Raw genomic sequence first — 7562 nt, forward strand, 5'->3', positions numbered from 1 at the left:
ATCTCCTAATTATTTTGTAAACTGGACGTTAGTTGTTTGGTCTCATTATCAGGGGTATACGAAATGGACTAACAATTCGACAAATCGCTAGCCATTAACTGACGGAAGCCTGCTTTAATAATTCATCATATGAAATGAACTGCCGATATTCATCCAATATTCATATAGGGAGGTTGCACGACAGTTGAGGTCATGTCCCATGACCAGTACTGTTGCCACTCAACGCCTTCTGGAGTACAAACGGTGAACAACGCTTTTCGGCGTTGTACGTTTCGGTTATTTGGCTTTTCGGCATTGTTTCCGTTCGGTTATTTGGCTTCCACTTCTTCACTTCGGCTTCTTGTCCTTCGACGCCACGTCCAGGTACCATGCAGGGCCCTAGTGACACCTTGTGTGTATTGTGTGTAGTTTTGGTCTCCCAATTTGAGGAAGGACATTGTTGCTACTGAGGGAGTGCAGCGTAGGTTCACCAGGTTAATTCCTGGGATGGTGGGACTGTCATATGTTGATAGAATGGAGAGGCTGGGTTTGTATACTCTGGAATTTAGAAGGATGAGAGGCGATCTTATTGCAACACTAAACTAAGTGGGACCCGTTGGGTCGCATGTTCACACGGGAGGGCTGGTCTCCCAATGCAATATTCCACCTCTCCACCAAATCCAATATTGGTGGCCAGTCGGGAGGGGGCTTTCTGGAGCACTAGTATGTGTGTTGTGGGCCGAAGGGACTGGTTTCCAGAGGGCTAGATGGACATTGTGGGCCAAATGGATTATTGGGCTGGCAGCTCAGTCACTCAGGCCTGGTGGGCTGGCAGCTCAGACACTCTGGGCTGGTGGGCTGGCAGCTCAGTCACTTAGGGTTGGTGGGCTGGCAGCTCAGTCACTCAGGGCTAGTGGGCTGGCAGATCAGTCACGGCTATTCCTTGAAATTTCATTTCAAGCAGAGTGCAGGCCACCAAATTCAATTTCACAGCATTTCAAGCAGAGTGCAGATCACCACATTCAATTGCACAGCATTTCAAGCACAGTGCAGACCACCAACTTGCTAACCAACTCATTGCATTGACATTAGGGGGTAAGAAATCATTTATTGCAAGTACATTGCAGACTCACAGTTCAGTTGATTCACAGCTTAGAATGACAGTTGTGGCCTCTCCCTCGCGTTCTTACAGAGTGACTGACTCACATCCAGGCATCCTGGCTTTTATAGTCCTGCCCCCCTCCCCCCCCCCCCCCCCCAGAAGGGGCGTTACCTTCATCATTGTGATTGACAGGTGAGAGGACCAATCAGCTGATCTCAAGATTTTTTAAACACTCGTAACTTTTTTATTTTTCAGCGATTGGAAAAATCCTCAGGGCTGCCTCAGCAGAGGAGGATTGTAAGATGGTAAAAAATCATAGCGATATAGGGTAGTGTTTTTTTCTAAAATCAATACACAGTGCAGCCAGGAAGTGGTTAAGATGAGACTTTTTTACTTATATAGATAAGGGTTTGGACACGCTATAGGCAGGAAACATGTTCCTGATGTTGGGGGAGTCCAGAACCAGGGGTCACAGTTTAAGAATAAGGGGTAAGCCATTTAGAATGGAGATGAGGAAAATCTTTTCACACAGAGAGTTGTGAGTGTGCGGAATTCTCTGCCTCAGGGCGGTGGAGGGTGGCTCTCTGGATCCTTTCAAGAGAGAGCTGGACAGAGTGATAGTGGAGTCAAGGGATATGGGGAGAAGGCAGGAACAGGGTACTGATTGTGGATGATCGGCCATGATCCCATTGAATGGCAGTGCTTGCTCGAGGGGCAAATGGCCTACTCCTGCACCTACTGTCTATTGTCTATTGTCTGTAACAGCGTGACTTACTGGTGTTCTATCATCATCATATTTGCTTTCATTTGATTCTTTCATAACTCTCTGCTCCTTTTCAATCTGCATATTTCTGAAGAAGGGTCTTGATCCGAAAGTCACCCATTCCTTCTCTCTGGAGATTCTGCCTATCTTGCTGAGTTACCCCGGGCATTTTGTGTATATCTTCAATGTAAACCAACATTTGCAGTTTACATATTTCTAAGCTGGTTGTTTTGAAGTATAATTGAAAGAATATTTTGAGATGAAGAATTAATGTGATTCAACCTATGTACATTAGAATTAAGAAAGCAAAGCAATTATGCTTCCTCTTCTGTTGTTGAGTATTGAGAGCAATTAGCATTTGCTGGATTAGGTTTTTTATTTGGATGTTGAAAGATTGAGGCTGTTTAACATTGGTTGGATTTAAATGAAACATTTAATTATTCCTTGAATAATGAGGCAGTTAGGTTGTCCTTTGGGGCCAGCAATTACCGGATTAGCATTTGCAATAATATAAATGGGGACTATTGATCTTCTGTTTAAACCTCCATGCTGTGGATGGACTGCAGGATGGCATTAACAACATTTAATACTTTGGGGAACAAAGGCTTTCTTCACCAACAACAATCAAAGAAAAATCAGGGTGATATTTCACACAGAAAAATAAATGTGCTTAAATTGACCGATTCTCGATTAGTATGGGTGTCAGGGGTTATGGGGCGAAGGCAGGAAAATGGGGTTGAGAGGGAAAGATAGATCAGCCATGATCGAATGGCGGAGTAGACTTGATGGGCTGAATGGGCTAATTCTGCTCCTATAACTTGCAAACCTACTAAACAACTGCAGTATTTTCCAGTATGGTTTATCTTCCATCTTTTGGCAAATGAATCTGAAAATTACAGTGCATTGCGTAATTATTAACTATTTTCCAAAGTTGCACCCAGCCTGTGAAAATTGGTGTGGGGTTATGGAACAAGGGCCCTTTCATATGGAGTGATAAAGCAAACTACGGCAAACAAAAATATCTGCGTGAGCTACTTCATTAAAGGTCACAGTCTGAAGGTCAAAAGATTGCTCCACAACAAAGACACTGGAAATATGGCATAAATTTACATTATTTTCTGTGGAGCCAACCATTGATTTCAGGCATTGATTTCAGAAAGAAAATAACCCAACATTAAAGAGCTATGAATTTACTTGCCTTTTGTGGTAGATATAATAGTCAAATATTAGGCAACAGCAAAAATGAAGTGAAAGCCTTTAAACATCTTTTAATTGTGAAAAGGCCTCTCAGCTGTCAAGTTATTACAAGCTAACAATGTTTTGTCAATTTAAGAAGCACTGATTTGGAAATCCATTTAATAACAGATGATTATTTGTTTCCACCACACGTTAATTAATTATAACCAGGCATTTCAGAAACTTTAAAACAAAAACACAAAATGCTGGAGGAACTCAGCATATCAGGCAGCATGACCTGCTGGTTACTCAAGCATTTTGTGTCTTTTTTTGTTGTAGACCAGCATCTGCAGTTCCTTGTTTCTATGCCTCACAAACTTTGGTCATCAGCTTGGTGATTGAACGCACCATGTGTGGTATCATTTGCTCTTTGATCGACAGCTGACTGAGCAAAGAAAAGATCAGTCTGAAGAAGGGTCTTGACCCAAAACGTCACCCATTCCTTCTCTCCAGAGATGCTGCCTGTCCCGCTGAGTTTCTCCAGCATTTCCAATGAAGCTTCCAGTCTCTGCAACAGTATTTTCCAATGAAGCTTTCCGTCTCAGCGATGTACACGTGAAGCTCATTTCACATAATCTTGCAAGTGTGACAAGATGTCCAAACCTACAGGGAATCTGAATCAGACAATCAATGCCTCAGTGCCTGCGAATACTCACAGCTTTCAGCTCAAAGACTCAATCAGTTCTGGATTAATACATTTACCCAGTTGAATACTCACTGACAGATGATTGTTTCACCGTTTTGCTATTCTGCATAGAGATTTTGACGACGTCTTCCCTCTCAGGAAAATAAAGATGAACCTGGACCATTATAATAACAAAGGAGAAACAAAGAACTGCAGATGCTGGTTAATACACAAAAGGGCACAACGCCGTGGAGTAACAGCAGGCATCTCTGGAGAACAACTCAAGTTCACTCTAGTTTAGACTTTAGACTTCAGAGATGCAATGTGGAAACATGCCCTCTGGCCCACTGAGTCCGCATCGACCAGCGATCACCCGTTTACACGAAACACCACCCTATGAAAATAGAGACGAAATTTACAAGTTTCCTTCGCAATTAACCTGCACCATGTCGTTTCTCCAGACATTAAGCTGTACTTTAGTTTTTGGAATGTGGAAACATGCCCCAGAGCCCACCAGGATCGACCATACTCACGGTCACACCAGGGAAAATGTTCAAACTCCAACAATTAAACGGCATCTTTAGTCAAGCGCAGTAATGGAATGTGGAGTGACTCTACTGCTGTGAATGTTCAAAACTGTGCCAGGCGTACTATGTGGCTCTACTGCAACTGCTGTGCCACTCATCCCACTTTTGCATCCACTCCCTACACACTAGGGGCATTTACAGAGGCCAATTGACCTACAAACCCCGGGTTTTAGGGATGTGGGAGGAAACCAGAGTACCCGGAGGAAACCCATGAGGTCACAGGGAGAAAATGCAAATTCTAGACATACAGCACCCTGGGTCAGGATATGGGAGATGGGTTTACTACTAAATTAAGGTGGCGTGCCAACCAAAATAAGCTCTAGGTGTCTTCTTGGTGATGCTTTGTGATAACGATTGCTACTTGGTGAGATTGTGTTGGAAAGTGCTTGCAAATAGATCGGGCAAAGGCACAGTCTCTTGCCCAGAGTCGGGGAATCAAGAACCAGAGGGCATAGGTGTAAGAAGAGGGGGGGGGGGAATTTAATAGGAACCTGAGGGGTAACTTATTTACACAAATGGTTGTGGGTGTATTGAACGAGCTGTCCAAGAGATAGTTGAGGCAGGTAATGTTGCAACGTTTCAGAAACATTTAGGCAGGAACACGGATAGGATAGGTTTAGAGGGATATGGGTCAAATGCAGGAAGGTGGGACTAGTGTAGATTTAGTTTAGTTTTGTTTAGAGATACAGTGCGGAAACAGGCCCTTAGGTCTACTGAGTCCGTGTCGACCAGCGTTCCCTGCGCACTAACACTATCCTACACACACTGGGGACAATTTACAATTATATCAAGCGAATTAACCTACAAACCTGTATGTCTTTGGAGTGTGGGAGGAAACTGGAGATCCCGGAGAAAACCCACGCAGATCACGGGGAGAACGTACAAACTCTGAATAGATAAGCTTCCGTAATCAGGGTCGAACCTGTGTCTCTGGCGTTGTAAAGCAGCAACTCTACCACTGCGCCACTGTGCCACCTTGGGACATACTGGTCATCAAGGGCAAGTTGGACTGAAGGGACTGTTTCCATGCTGCATGACTCTATGACTGTAGGACTGTGAGCTTTGAGTTAAGGACTGTTTGTTGTCCAAAAGGACTGAGAAGAGCCTTACTGCTTGTATTGTCATAATAAATTTCAGCGGCTTGCCATGTAGCAATGGGCAACGAGGCATGATATAATTAGGTGAACATTTACCATTTGTATTTTTCAGTATTGGTAAGATTTTGATACAGATTATTAGACAAACGGTGGTGACTTCAATACACACCTGTCTCTGAAGCTCTCTGGATGACAGAGATTAAGGTTAGAAATGACAGGATGTGCAATGTGAAGAAACTAAAATTTCAAAATTGCTCATATTACCATTTGCTTGTTTTTTATGTCCTGTGAGAATAACATGAATATAGATGAACAACATCAGAGATTATGTAGTATAACTACTGACTTCTCAAAATACTGATTTACCGTACATCATTTGCAGTCCTCGTGAGTCGCAGAGAGACACTCACCCTCACCCCAGGGAAATCATTCAATGCTATTATTTCTAACTAGTAATGGAGTCTTTTCTATGAACCGAACAGGAAAATCATGCCAATTCTGAAAGAGGCATGCGAACTGGAAGCAGATAAATAACAAACATTAAACTTAAAATTAAACTCTCCCAAACTTCCCACTGATGAAGAAATTAACCTCTGGTCACAATCCATAAAGATGCATGACTGTGTTGGCTTTCTAGATTAGTCCAGGTGCTAGAGGTTACGGGGAGAAGGCAGGGAATAGGATTAGGAGGGAGAGATAGATCAGCCATGATTGAATGACAGAGTAGACTCGATGGGCTGAATGCACTAATACTACTCTTATTCCTTATGACCTTATGACCTACGTGTATTGGCTTCTATTCTCCAATTCCTTTCAGGAGCCACCAAGAACAAAGAGAGACCCGGGATCCTTCTTCAGAGTGAGGGTCTCGACCTGAAATGTCACCTATTCCTTCTGTCCAGAGATGCTGTCTGACCCGCTGAGTGCCATCTCCACGTGTCCCCCGGGAGACTTCCTGCGCCACACATAATATGTCCCCAAGACAATAATTACAGGTAGGAATTAAAATTAATGTGGGGCATAATTGACGGACCAAAATCTTATAGAGTAACTCTAATATAATTAGTAGTCTTGTAATAATAACTATAGCAATAATATATTGTATAATATCATAAACCTTGCAAAAATTAAATTCAGTACAATATACTAAAATTACAGTAACAAAATCACAATAGATACAATGGATTCAAGATCATGAAATAAAATAAAATAAAAATGGTAATGAGTTATTTCAAAGTACTATCTATCCAAGGTCATTGAATACTGCATATGATACAAAGGGTTGACAAGGTTGCATGCAGTAAAAGTTTGCTGGAATGGATTCAGTGATTAGGAACTTCAGTTACAAGGTTAAACTGGTGAACCTCCCTTGCAGAAACAAAGATTGAGTACAGATTTGATGGAGTGGCACTGTGGCATGAAGGTGGCACAGCGGTGGAGTTGCTGTCCTTCAGCACCACAGACCCGAGTTCAATCCTGAATAAGCATTTGTATGTTCTCCCTGTGACCGCTTGGGTTTTCTCCAGCTGCTCGGGTTTTCTCCCACATGCCAACACTGTGCAAATTTGTGGGTTAATTTGTTAACCATATAGGATAGCCGATTGCATGGGTGGATGGTTCAAGGCAAAAGATTCAAGGAGGATGTGTGGAAACTCATTCTCCGAGCAGAAACTAGTTATCTAGAACTGACTCTGTGTAAGGGTCATGGAAGCAAAGTCAAGCAGGGCCGATAAATGGGAATTGGACATGGATTTAAGTGAAAGCCAAGTCCAGGGCTACATAGAAGGAGTGGGGAAATGAGACTGTCAGGATTGCTTTAGTAGGATTGGACGTAGACTCATTGGGGTCCATAGCCTCCTTTTGTGCTGGTAATGACTCTTCAATGCTATGGTATCCACCACTAAACATGTCATGGTACATCAAAATCAACCAGAGATCCTGCTTAGTTTCTCTTCCCCATTTGGTTGGAAGTCACTTATTCTTCACTCGTTTAACTGGCTTCTTGACATGTGGAGTTCAGCCAATTTAGTTGCACTGACAGTGACAAACGACTATCCCATGCCGTTGCATTGCCCTGAGTGATATGATTTGCAACTGCTTTATCTGGTGCTTAGACTCGGCAACCGTTTTGATGAACACTTGTGCTCAATACTGGATCTGGATGCTAACCATT

General features: G+C 42.8%; 1 long non-coding RNA gene across 1 annotated transcript; it reads right to left on the bottom strand.

Moving 5' to 3' along the window:
- Positions 1 to 3090: 3090 nt before the first annotated feature.
- LOC129704389 (uncharacterized) lies at positions 3091 to 6438 on the bottom strand. The gene is made up of 3 exons (XR_008724719.1): positions 6174 to 6438; positions 3799 to 3880; positions 3091 to 3694 (listed from the first exon to the last, which is right to left on the bottom strand). It is a non-coding gene; the product is annotated as an uncharacterized LOC129704389 (long non-coding RNA).
- Positions 6439 to 7562: the final 1124 nt, after the last annotated feature.

Source organism: Leucoraja erinacea, chromosome 15, assembly GCF_028641065.1.
Source record: "Leucoraja erinacea ecotype New England chromosome 15, Leri_hhj_1, whole genome shotgun sequence".
Taxonomy (NCBI): Eukaryota; Metazoa; Chordata; class Chondrichthyes; order Rajiformes; family Rajidae; genus Leucoraja; species Leucoraja erinaceus.